Source organism: Eschrichtius robustus, chromosome 19 (assembly GCF_028021215.1).
Source record: "Eschrichtius robustus isolate mEscRob2 chromosome 19, mEscRob2.pri, whole genome shotgun sequence".
Taxonomy (NCBI): Eukaryota; Metazoa; Chordata; class Mammalia; order Artiodactyla; family Eschrichtiidae; genus Eschrichtius; species Eschrichtius robustus.
Window position 1 is genome coordinate 64786396 of NC_090842.1, and position 14323 is coordinate 64800718.

The window sequence follows — 14323 nt, forward strand, 5'->3', positions numbered from 1 at the left end:
CAGAAGGACAAAGGCATCCCCCATAGGGGGCAACCCTAGAGCATATAGCACTAATGACCAGAGGGGAATGTGGTGCTGGGACCCATAGGACATCTAAAAAAGGCCACGTCTCCAAAGTCAGGAAACATCACCAACCTACTAGATACACAAATAAAAACAGCAAATTAGGCAAAATGAGGTAACAGAGTAACATGTTCCAATCTAAGGAACAAGATAAAAACCCAGAACTACATGAAGTGGAGATAGGCCATCTACCCAAGAAAGAGTTCAGTGTAATGATCATAAAAATGATCAAAGAACTCAGGAGAAGAATGGATGGACACAGGGAGAAGTTTTTTTTTTTTAAATAAATTTATTTATTTATTCATTTTTGGCTGCATTGGGTCTTCGTTGCTGTACGCGGGCTTTCTCTAGTTGTGGCAAGAGAGGGCTACTCTTTGTTGCGGAGCGTGGGCTTCTCATTGCGGTGGCTTCTCTTGTTGTGGAGCACAGGTTCTAGGTGCGCGGGCTTCAGTAGTTGTGACACGTGGGTTCAGTAGTTGTGGCTCACAGGCTCTAGAGCGCAGGCTCAGTAGTTGTGGCGCACGGGCTCCGCAGCGTGTGGGATCTTCCTGGACCAGGGCTTAAACCCGTGTCCCCTGCATTGGCAGGCGGATTCTTAACCACTGCGCCACCAGGAAAGCCCCACAGTGAGAAGTTTAACAAGGATTTAGAAGATATAAAGAAGAACCAAACAGAGATGAAAGATACAATAGCTGAAGTGAGAAATATACTAGAAGGAATCAACAGTAGATTAAGTGATACAGAGGAATGAACCTGCCAGCAGGAAGTCAGAGTAGTGAAATCACTGATACCGAACAGGAAAAAGAATAAAAATAAATGAGGACTGTTTAAGAGACTTTTGGGACATGATCAGTCATACTAACATTTCCATTATAGGGGTTGCAGAAGGAGAAGAGAGAGAAAGGGGCAGAGAGCACATTGAAGATATTGAAGATATAATATCTGAAAACTATGCTAACCTGGGAAAGTAAACAGACATCCTGGTCCAGGAAGCACAGAGTCCCAAACAGGATCAAGCTGAAGAGGAATGCACCAAGACACACTGTAATTAAAATGGGAAAAATTAGGGCTTCCCTGGTGGCGCAGTGGTTAAGAATCCACCTGCCAATGCAGGGGACACGGGTTCGAGCCCTGGTCGGGGAAGATCCCACATGCTGCGGAGCAACTAAGCCCGTGCACCACAACTACTGAGCCTATGCTCTAGAGCCCGTGAGCCACAACTACTGAAGCCCGTGTGCCTAGAGGCCATGCTCTGCAACAAGAGAAGCCACTGCAATGAGAAGCCCGCGCACCGCAACGAAGAGTAGACCCTGCTCACCGCCACTAGACAAAGCCCACATACAGACAAAAATAAAAATAAAATTAATTAATTAATTAATTAATGAGGATCAGGGTCAACTAAGGGCTGGTGCCATTGTACTAGGGTAGTCATTCCTTAAAATCCATCTTACTGGTGAGTGGAGTCTAAAACTGGAGGTAGAGCCCCAGTTTTCACAGTTGGCCACTACAGTGTCCTTGCCACAGAAAACTTGGCTTTTAATGTCTCATTGCCCCCTCTGCAGACTGTTTGGTTATGCCAACAGCAGTCCTGAGCAGGTGCCTGTGGGAGGGGCATGTGGCTATGAGCAAAGCACATGGCTTTTAGGACTCAACTTCCAGGTAGCAACCCCCAGGGCTCAGGTCCGGCCACTCACAGGAGTCATGGCCAAAGCCTGTGCCCATATGCCAGAAAGTGCCATCCTGCCCCCCGAAGCATCCCACTCACCTGGTGCATTTCTTAGCCTCTACCAATAATAGAAAATGCTCATACACTTCGAGGCTGTGCACTAAGAATGTCCCATCATCATCTGCATGCAGAAGTTTTACTCAGATGTTGTACCTGACTCTAAGGATGAGGGACACAATCACAGAGGCCTACGCTAAAGGGCATTCTGAAAACAATTGGTATGCCCTCTTCAAAACTGTCAGTATTGGGGACTTCCCTGGCGGTCCAGTGGTTAAGACTCTGTGCTTCCATTGCAGGGGGCGTGGGTTCGATCCCTGGTTGGGGAACTAAGATCCTACATGCCTCGGGGCACGGCCAAAAAAAAATTATAAAAAAAAAAACCTGTCAGTATCACTGAAGACAAAGGAGTGGCAAACCATCTAGTTTAATTTTTTTAACTTTATTTTTTAATCTACAGAAGTTATTTTTTTAATTGAAGTATAGTTGATTTACAGTGTTGTGTCAATCTCTGCTGTACAGCAAAATGACTCAGTTATACACATATAGGCGTTCTTTTTTATATTCTTTTCCATTCTGGTTGAGGTTAGTAGATGCAAAGTATTACATTTAGGATGGATAAACAACAAGGTCCTACTGTATAGCACAGGGAACTACAGTCAATACCCTGTGATAAACCAGAATGCAAACAATCTAGTTTTTAAAAACTAAAGAGTCAAGACAACTAAATGCAATATTTACACCATGACTGGATCTTAGATTTATAAAAACAGAAAAGGCATTATTGTATCCCTGGGAGTTATCTGTATATGGACCGTCTATTAAATGGACTGTCTAGTGTTAATTTTGTGTGTGTGATAGATTTATTGTGTTAGACAGGAGAATAACCTTGATGTTAGGTGATCCAAGATCAAGTTGCTTACAGATTCTGTGTCTCTGGAGCATCCTCTTACTGGTTTTTGGACAGCCACCTTCGAGCAGTATATTTACATGGCTGGGATTTCAAGGGATGAATTTTTGTGGGGGAAACAACAGTCAGTCTAAAATATAGCCCACTGATTAGTAAACTTACTTACATCTTCAAAGACTCTTTTCTCTGTGCTTCCACTGCAAGGGGTGCGGGTTCGATCCCTGGTTGGGGAGCTAAGATCCCACATGCCGTGCGGCGAGGCCAAAAAATAAAAACAAAGACTCTTTGCCATGTAGTGTAATATAACGAAGGTGTTAACCCCAGGCAGTGGAGATCTGCCTACCTCAATATGAGACCAGTGGATTTCTTGCAATGAAAATTTATTTTTTAAATTGTTACAGTCATGAAACTATTACCAAGGATTACTTCTTGGGATGGTTTCATAGAAAGAAAAAAAACCAGCACTTGCAAGTTGATAGTTCTGCTTTGTTATGTTTTATTTCTTATATAAAGTGTGGATTATATATTAGGAATACTACAGTAAGAAAGGGACTTTCTCGTCACTGTTGGGTCATCAAAGTTCTTCAAGACATAAGTAGTTGGTAGGGGTCAGGTCTCTTGCCAACACTGAATGCCAGGACCCTGTGGGCACATCTTCTACTTCGAACTGAACTCCAAGAGAAGAGAGAAATAGTGGTAGAGTGCTGTTCACTAAAATTCTATCTGTGGTCCTACAGTGTATAAAGTGTAAAGGTTTTCCGGGCATATTTTATATGACTAAGATATTTGCATCATGGGCTCAATGTAGAAACAATCCATGAGAACCTACTATATAGCACAGGGAACTCTACTCAATACTCTGTAATGGCCTATATGGGAAAAGAATCTAAAAAAGAGTGGATATATGTATACGTATAACTGATTCACTTTGCTGTACAGCAGAAACTAACACAGCACTGTAAATCAACTCTACTCCAATAAAAATTAATTAAAAAAAAGAAACAATCCATGAGCAAGTTCTAAGTCCAGTTTCGATGAGGGCATTTTTTGTTTGTTTTTTGTTTTTGTTTGTTTTTTGAGTTAAGATTTTTTTAAATTGAAGTGCAGTTGATTTACAATGTTGTGTTAATTGCAGGTGTACAGAGAAGTGATTCAGTTATACATATATATTTTTCTTCTTTTTCAGATTCTTTTCCCTTATAGGTTATTACAAAATATTGAGTATAGTTCCCTGTGATATACAGTAGGACCTTGCTGTTTATGTAGTTTATATATAGTCGTGTGTATATATCAATCCCAACCTCCTTATATATCCCTCCTCCCCGCTTTCCCATTGGCTAACCACTACTATCATTGTAGTAGTGATAGTGATAGTGTTCCCTGAAGTTTTATTTTCTGTGCTCACAATCTGGACCAGTGGCTCCATAACTGCCACCCTGTACAGGCACAAACAACGAGTCCAACACGTTCACAGGAATAATGTGTCTCCCAGATCCTCTGCTGAGTCCAGAGCCACCCAAAGCATTCTTGTTCTTGTGAGCACCTTTGTATCTTTTCACACCCTTTCCTCCGTCTTTCCCATTTCTTACGTTCTTTTTCATAATTCCAGTTGATGGTTCATGAAAACTGCTGCCCTAATTTCTGTGTGTTTTCCAACTGTCAGCCCCTTTCTGCTCATGACCCGTGACTCCACTATACCCACGCTCTGCTTTGTATGGATAACGAATACAAAATCTGCTACTCTTAATCAGAAATATGTACATTGTTAGTTTTGGCACAATAATCAGTTGTCTATTCACTTATCACCTGAGAATGTCGATTCAGAAACTTATGGAGAAATCAAAAGTCTTTCTTCAGTACCTGCTAGTGGGTATTGGGCTTTTCAGTGGGTTGAATGTGGCACCTACATTGCTATAGTATTAAGCAATTAAGGTGAATTAAGCCTCCACCTGATACACAGGATCCTGTAGATAGTAAACTTAATCAAATGTTGCTTGAGGCAAATGAATAGATCTGGTCCTACCTCCTGTCAGAAAAAAAGCATGGTTGACCAACTGGTGTACATATGGGAAAATTTGCCAGTAGTGAATATGGTGAAGAAATGAGTGGTAGATATTGTTGGAAGACAATTATGGATTTCTCATGTATGTGTCTGTCTTATGGACAGTTTTTGTTTTGGACTGTGTTTTCATGAATGTTTGCATGAGAAAGAGCTTTGGGGAAAAAAGAGACAGTGTCACCCTCTGGGACAGTGGACAGGTTTGTTTGCTGTACAGTTAAATAAGGATGTTTCCCTTTGGGGCAAATGGTAGGTCAGGTTCCCTTTAAAAGATTGGGTTTTTCTACACGGCGTTCCTCAGCTACGATTCAATCCCATTACATGTGCTATATCCACCAGGGCCTCGCCATATCATCCTGATTGGAATTAGGGAGGCGAGTGGAACTGATGAAGTCAGGATGTTCTTGAGACTGCTGTGCCATTAATAATAAAGTCTCTGGGGTTTTTTTCTGTTGTTGTTTTTTAATAGACTTTGTTTTTTAGTGCAGACTTAGGTTAAGAGCAAAATTGAGTGGAAGGTACTGAGATTTCCCCTGTAATTCCTGCCCCCACATACACACAGCCTCCACAACTATCCAAATCCCACACCGGAGTGGTGCATTTATTAAAACTGCAGAACCTACATTGACACAAAATTATCACTCAAAGTCCATAGTTTACATTATTGTTCACTCTTAGTGTATATTCTATCAGTTTTGATGTGTAATGACATATACCCATCATTACAGTATAATACAGAGTAGGTTCACTGCCCTAAAAATCCTCTGTGATCCACCTATTCATCCTTCCTTCCCCCTAACTGTTAGCAACCGCTGATCTTTTTACTGTCTCCACAGTGTTGCCTATTCCAGAACGTCATACAGTTGGAATCATACAGTATGTAGCCTTATAGATTGGCTTCTTTCACTTAATAATATACATCTAAGGTTTTTACCTGTGTTTTCTTGGCTTGATAGCTCACTTCTTTTTAGCACTGAATAATATTCCATTGTCTGGATGTACCACAATTTATTTAACCATTCACTTACTGAAGCACATCTTGGATGCTTCCAAGTTTCAGTAACTACACATAAAGCTGCTATAAACATTTGTGTTCAGGTTTTTGCATGGACATAAGTTTTCAGCTCATTTGTGTAAATACCAAGGAATGTGATCATATGATAAGAGTACATTTAATGTTATAAGAAAATGCCAAACTGTCTTCCAAAATGGCTCTATCTACCATTTTGTGTTCCCACAGCAGTAAATGAGAGTATCTGTTGCTCAACATGCTTCCCAGCATTTGGTGTTGTCATTGTTCTGGATTCTGGTCATTCCACTGGATGTGTAGTGGTATCTCATTGTTGTTTTGTTTTGCAACTCTCTCATGATACATGATGTTAATCTTATTTTCATATGCTTATGAAAATATCTGTATATCTTTTTTGGTGAAGTTTTTGTTCCTGTCTTTTTCGCATTTTCAAATCAGTTTGTTTGTTTCCTTATTGTTGAGCTTTAACAGTTCTTTGTGTATTTTGAGTAGCAGTCCTTATTAGAATTCTGTTTTACAAGTATTTTCTCCCAGTCTGTGGCTTGTCTTCTTATTCTCTTGATGTGTTTTGGAGAGCAGAAGTTTTTAATTTTAGTGAAGTCTAAATTATTCATTATTAACTGCATGGATTGTGCCTTTGGTGTTATATCTAAAAAGACATTGTGGGGATTTCCCTGGTGGTCCAGTGGGTAAGACTGCACGCTCCCAGTGCAGAGGGCCTGGGTTCGATCCCTGGTCAGGGAACATGATCCCACACGCCACAACTAAAGATTCCGCATGCCGAAAATAAGACCGGTGCAGCCAAATAAATAAATCAAATAAATATTAAAAAAAAAAAAAAAGACATGGTGAAACCAAAGGTCATCTAGACTTTTTCCTATGTTATCGTCTAGGAATTTTACAGTTATGCACTTTACATTTACATCTATAATCCAGTCTGTGTTGAATTTTGTGAAAGGAATAAGGTCTATATCTAGATTCTTTTCTTTTCTTTTTTTGTGGATGTCCAATTGTTACAGCACCATTTGTTGAAAAGACTGTCTTTTCTCTGTCGTATTGCCTTTGCTTCTTTGTCAAGATCAGTTGACTCTATTTGTGTAGGTCCATTCCTGGACTCTCATTATGTTCCTCTGATCTATTTGTCTATACCTTTGCCAATACCACAATTTCTTGATTACTGTATATTTGTAGTAAGCCTTGAAGTTGAGTAGTGTCAGTCTTCTGACTTCGTTCATCTCCTTCAACGTGTTTTTGGCTATTATGGGTCTTCCGACTCTCCAATTAAACTTTAGAATCAGTTTGTTGATATCCACAGAATAATTTGCTGGCATTTTGATTTGGAATGCATTTAATCTATAAGTCAAGTTGGGAGAAGCTGTCACCTTGAAAATACTGAGTCTTTCTCTCCATGAACCTGGAATATCTCTCCATTTTTTTAGTTATTTGATTTCCCTTATCAGAGTTATGTAGATTTCCTCATATAGATCTTATACATATCATGTTAGATTTATACCCAGTATATCTTTTTTTTTAGGTGCTAGTGTAAATGTTATTGAGCTTTCAATTTCAAATTACTCTTTATTACTGACTTATAGGAAAGCGATTGAGTTTTGTATATTAACTATCTTAGTCAGTTTGGGCTGCCATAACAAAGTACCACAGAAAGGGTGGTTTATAAACAAAAGACATTTCTCATAGTTCTAGAAGCTAAGAAGACCAAGATCAAGGTGCTGCCTGATTTGGTGTCTGGTGGGAGCCCTCTTCCTGGTTGCAGATGGCTGTCTTCTTGTATCCTCATATGGCAAAGAGTAAGAGAGCTCTCTGAAGTTTCTTTTATAAGGGCACTAATCTCATTCATGAGGGCTCCACCCTCACGACCTAATTACCTCCCAAAGGGCCCACCACCACATACCATCACATTGTGGGTTAGAATTTCAACATGTGAATGGGGCAGGGGATACAAACATTCAGTCCATTGGATAATATTAACTATGTATCCTTCAATCTTGCTATAATCACTTATTAGTTCCATAAGTTGTTGTTGATTCTCTTCAAGTTTCTACATAGATGTCATCTGTGAACCACGACAGTTTTATATCTTCCTTCCCAGCAAACAAAAGTCCAGGACCAGAGAGATTCACAGGGGAACTCTAGCAAACATATAAAGAACAAATGCCTATCTTTCTCAAACTATTCCCAAAACTTGAACAGAAAGGAACACCCTCAAATTCATTATACAAGGTCACCATTACCCTGTCTGATACAAAAACCAAAGAAAGACACTACAAAAAAAGAAAATTAAGGGCCAGTATCTTTGCTGAATATAGCTGCAAAAATCCTCAACAAAATGTTACCAAACTGAATCCAACAATATATACAAACGATCATACACAATGATCAAGCTGGACTTTTCCAGGGACACAAGAACCGTTCAGCATTCACAAATCAACCAATGAAATATACCACGTTAACAAAAAGATAACAAAAGTCACGACAGTCTCAGTAAATGAAGCAAAAGTATTTGACGAAATTCAACATACATTCATGATCAACACATTCATCAAAGTGGGTATACAGGGAACATACCTTAACATAATAAAGGCCATTTATGACAAACACAGAACCAACATCATACTCAAGATGAAAAGCTGAAAGCCTTCACACTAAATTCAGGAACAAGACAAGGATGCCCACTCTTGCCACCTCTACTTAACATAGTATTGGAAGTCCTAGCCATAGCAATCAGACAAGAAAAACAAAAGCTATCCAAATTATAGCTATAGGGAAAAGATAAAACTGGCACTATTTGCAGATGACATGATACTATATGTAGAAAACCCTAAGGTCTCCACCCAAAAACTATTAGAACTGATAAATGAATTCAAAAATGTTGCAAAATACAAGGCTAATATGCAGAAATCTGTTGTATTTTTATACAGTACTAATGAAATATCACAAATATAAAGTAAAAAAAAAATCCCGTTTAAAATCAAATCAAAAAGAATAAAATACCTAGGAAAAAACTTAAGGTGAAAGACCAATACTCTGAAAACTCTAAAATGTTTATGAAGGAAATTAAAGATGATACGAAGAAAGGGAAAGATATCTCATGTTCTTGAATTGAAAAAAATTAATATTGTTAAAATGCACATACTACCCAAAGCAATCTACAGATGTAATGCAATCCCTATCAAAATACCTATGATATTTTTCACATAACTAGAATGAAGACTCCTAAAATTCATATGGAGCCACACAAGACCCCAAACTGCAAAAACAATCTTGAGGAAAAAGAACAAGGCTGGAGGTATCACCCTCCCAGGCTTCAGACTATACTACAAATCTATAGTCATCAAAACAGTATGGTACTGGCACAAAAACAGACACATAGATCGATAGAACAGAATAGAGAGCCCAGAAATACACCCATTCACTTATGGTCACTTAATCTATTACAAGGGAATCAAGAATACATAATGGAGAAAAGATAGTCACTTCAACAAGTGGTGCTGGGAAAACTGGATAGTTACATGGAAAACAATGAGATTAGAACATTCCCTCACACCATATACAAAAATAAACGCAAAATGTATTAAAGACCTAAATGTAAGACCTAAAACCATAATGCAGCCATATGGAAAACAGTATGGAGGCTCTTCAAAAAACTAAAAATAAAGCTATCATGTGATCCAGCAATTCCACTCCTGGGTGTATATCCAAAAGAAAAAAAAAAAAAACCCACTACTTGACAAAATACATGCACCCCAATGTTCATAGCAACACTGTTTACAGTAGCCAAGACATGGATATAACCCAAGTACCCGTCAACAGAAGACTGGATTCAGAAGATGTGGAATATATGTAAACAATGGAATATTAGCCATGAAAAAAGAATGAAATTCTGCCATTTGCAGCAACATGGATGGATCTAGAGAATATTATGCTTAGTGAAATAAGTCAGAGAAAGACAAATACTGTATTATCATTATCACTTATATGTGGAATCTAAAAAATAGTATAAATGACTGTATATGCACAACAGAAACAGGCTCACACATATAGAAAACAAACTTGTGATTACTAAAGCGGAGAAGGAAGGGAAGAGGGACAAAATAGGGGCATGGGATTAAGGGATACAAACTACTACATATAAAATAGATAAGTAATGAGGATATACTATATAGCACTGGGAATTATAGCCATTATCTTGTAATAACCTAAAATGGAGTATAATCAACAAAAATACTTATTCACTATGCTGTACACCTGGAACAAATATAATACGGTAAATCAACTATACTTCAATTAAAAAGAATGGACGTCAGAGATGATTATTATGGCAATGATAATAAACGGAAGAATTGGAGATGCTTGTAAGGTAAAATAAATATTGTGTTCCCTAAATCCCAGTACTAGATTTGTGGGGTATCAAAAGGCCTCCTAGTTCCAACTTAATAGATTTCAGTTCACCATTTTGTATTGTCCCACTTCTTTCATTGAACTAAAGATATAAAAGGACTCTCATTCTTCATACCTATAGAGCATTTGCTTTGTACTTCTTATTGTCCTAGGTACATTTTCATGTTTCAAACTCAAAAACAATCTTTAATTCATATATCTTTAAAATTTTTCACTGTAGTTACACAGGGAAATGTAGATTAAATCTATGAAGTGGGTTAAAAGATGTGGAAGAAAAATATAATGGTAAGGAAAATTTTCTAAAAAAAGAAAGTTTACTAGAGTTAGAAAGAATCATATAATGCTATACTCACAAATTGAGATTTTTATAGCCTTTGAAAAACTGCTCTTCTAGTAAAATTATTTAATTATATTTATTGCCTGATGCATTGTCATGAAACTAGTGTAAAAATATCTTAGGCAATTTATCTAAACAGTATTTCAGAAGCACTTTTGACAGTTGTACTGGGTGAAGGGTCCTAGGTGTGCAGCAGGAAAGTGTATGCAGGAAGTTACTAACGTGAGAAAAACTGGTTTTTCCTAACCAAGGAATCAAGATATTTAACAGTAAATATTATGTGCTGTATAAGAGTCTTACTCCAGTTTTTGACATTTGACCATGGACAGCTTTTCTTTTTTTTTTTTTTTCTTTTTTTTGACAAAGAGAATTTAAACATTTTTTTATTGTGACCCTCAGAAAGACATAAATTTTACATTGTGATCCAGAATAACACTTTCATATCTACACATGAGACTAAAATTAGAGTTACATGTAACAGTATTCACCTCTACTACATGCATTCTGGTATTTTCTGTTTTATTATGTTTCATGCCATTCCATCCATCCCATTCTGTTTCTCTTTTTAAAACTATTGATCAAAATACAGTAAACATTGTTGCTTCAATTAATTAATGTTGCTATCCAGAAAACAAACTTGATGACTGTGGTGAAAGGAAGAGTAACTCAGCAATAATCATGCTTCCTCTTACTCTGTCTTCTTAAATTACACACGCTCCAGACAAGTTACTTGCTCTTGCTATAAGACTGGTTTTATAAGAAAATCTGATGGAATCTGACTTGTCTGTTATACAGTTGTTTATTGTAAATAGAGAAAAAGGTATATGTGTGTATAACCATGTAATTGCAGTAGTTTTTAAAAAGTGCTTAAAGTTTTTGCTATTAATATGTTTGGTAGTTTTTAATGTATGATACAGTTTAAAAAAGTCCATCTTCAAAATCATATTTGTTTTTGTATAAAAAGTATCTTAAATATTTATTCCTTCAAAAACAACAAACAAACAAACAAAAAACCACACTAAACAAATTAGTCAACGCTCTGATCCTTAGTTTGAAGAACACAGGCTAAAGGAAAATGAACATTCACCTTCCCTGACACACAAATGTACGTAAGCATCATACATTATTCCCTTGTAATTCATGTAAATAAGGTTTATAAATCATTGTATAAATGTCATATATTTTCAGCTACATTTTAAAGAATACAGTGTATTTGGGAGCATTTCAATTGTAGACTCCAAATAATAACTTAGAATAAATTAAAACTCAGAACCAGTGAAAAATATAAAAGCCACATATGATTGCCTCACAGCAACAGCTGTTATAACTTAGGAATGAGTGATTTTCAGACCAACTGGAAGACAAGTAAATTCAACTAACTAGAACTCAACAATGCTTCCATCATTTGATGATCACATGTAATTATTCATACATGGGACTAAAATTCAGAAACTAAACTTTAGCAGTAACTGAGGTCAACTGAAAAGTTGATTTTTCCTGGCTGTTGTTTAAATATAAGATTTTGCTTATTTTAAAAAAAGGCTATCATAAAAGAGAATATGACACAGAAAAATTAGTCATGTTAGACATAATACTAACATGTGCCTCACTCATGGCTTCCATCTAAGGTCTTGTTACTTCCAGAGCTGCCGCTGCTCACCAAGGCTTCTCTCCCTTCATTGTTAACACATGGGGTTGGCCTAAGTCCTCAGGGTGCCTTCCCACCATGACATTCTCTGTTTCTTGGTGATTCATCCAAACAAAACAAGGACAGCTATCCCACCATGATCCCTACCACCCTCAAGAAAATCTGTCCATTTCTGAAGACAAAAAACAAGAAGTGTTGTTTCTTTCTAAGTATTTAAAAATAAACCTCAAACTTCCCTTGAGCAGGAAGCCTACAAGAATATCCCTCACCTCACACCATCCATTACCGAACCTGGGGGGCTAATTCTAATACTGTTCCAGCAGCACCTGGAAACTTAATAGAGCTCAACTACAGCTGCCCCCCAGTGGGTTACAGTGGTGTTTGGCAAGTTTACACCAAGTATAACCACCTCTGGTGAAGAAGTCATTTCAGTGTGGGAAAAGTGAGTAATTTGGCCATTTAATTTGCATTGTTCTGGAAGTTGCCAGACTTGTCCTGCCAGGCATTAGTGTCAGAAACTTTCATCTTCCTTGGCTCTGCCTCCTCTCTCTGTGTGCAGAGCAAAACAAAGGGAGGAGGCCCCAAGGCAGTGCCATCCAAGGAGCAAAAGCAAGGTCTGGGTTTTGAATGTATGAGGACTTTTGAATTATAAATGCCTTTCCATGGAAGCTTTCAACTCAAGACTTTTACTGACTTTACAAACTGGAATGAATCCAAGCTAGGGAGTACACCACTGGAAGTTCAGTGACAAGAACAGGTCTGCGATTATTCCTCCCATGAAAGATAAGTTCCCTGTGTTTCTTATTCTCTACAAACACACACAGAGGGGACATACACACATATTTTTTCCTATATTCTTACTTTGGAAAATATCACACATGTTGATAAACTTGTTTCTGTAAGTGACTTGGTACCTGATTTTAGCAAACTCCTGCATGTAACTGAAGTCACTCTGTAACTAGGAGGTGAACTGCTTATTTAAACATTTGCTTTCCCTTATGCTTGGAAGTATATGTGCTGCCGAAGCAAGCACTGGACAGCTTTTCTTAAAGTTTTTTATTGAAGTACAGTTGAGGTACAATATTATACAAGTTACAGGTATACAACCTGGTGATTCACATTTTTTAAAGGTTATACTACATTTATAGTTGTTATAAAATACTGGCTGTATTCCCTATATTGTACAATACGTCCTTGTAGCTTATTTTATACACAGTAGTTTTAAGCTCTTAATCCCCTACCCCAATCTTGCCCCTCCCCCTTCCCTCTCCTCACTGAAACCACTGGTTTGTTTACTATATCTGTGAGTCAGTTTCATTTTTGTTATATTAACTAGCTTATTTTTTTTTTTTTACATTCCACATATAAGTGCTACCATATGGTATTTGTCTTTTACTGTCTGACTCATTTCACATAGCATAATATCCTCCAGGTCCATCCATGTTGTCGCAAATGGCAAAATTACATTATTTTTTATGGCTGAGTAGTATTCCATTATATACATATACCATGCCATCTTTATCCATTCATCTGTTGATGGACCGTTAGGTTGCTTCCATATCTTGGCAAATGTAAATAATGCTGTGATGAACATTGGGGTGCACGTATCTCTTTGAATTATTGTTTTCATTTTTCTCAGATATACAGCCAGGATGGAATTGCTGAATCATACGGTAGTTCTACTTTTAGTTTTTTTGAGGAACCCCCATACTGTCTTCCAAAGTGACTGCAGCAATTTACATTTCAACAGCAGTGTATGAGGGTTTCCTTTTTCCACATCCTTGCCAACATTCGTTATTTGTGTTCTTTTTGAAGATAGACATTCTGACAAGAATGAGGTGATATCTCATTGTGGTTTTCATTTGCATTTCTCTTATGATTAACAATGTTAAGCACCTTTTCACTTGCCTGTTGGCCATCTGTGTGTCCTCTTTAGAAAAATGTCTATGCAGGTGTTCTCCCCATTTTTTAATTGGGTTGTTTGGTTTTTTGAGGTTGAGTTTTATGAGCTGTTTATGTATTTTGGATATTAACCCCTTATTGAACATATCATTTCCAAATGGTTTCTCCCATTCAGTAGGTTGTCGTTTCATTTTGTTGATGGTTTCCTTTGCTGTGAAAAAATTTTAAGTTT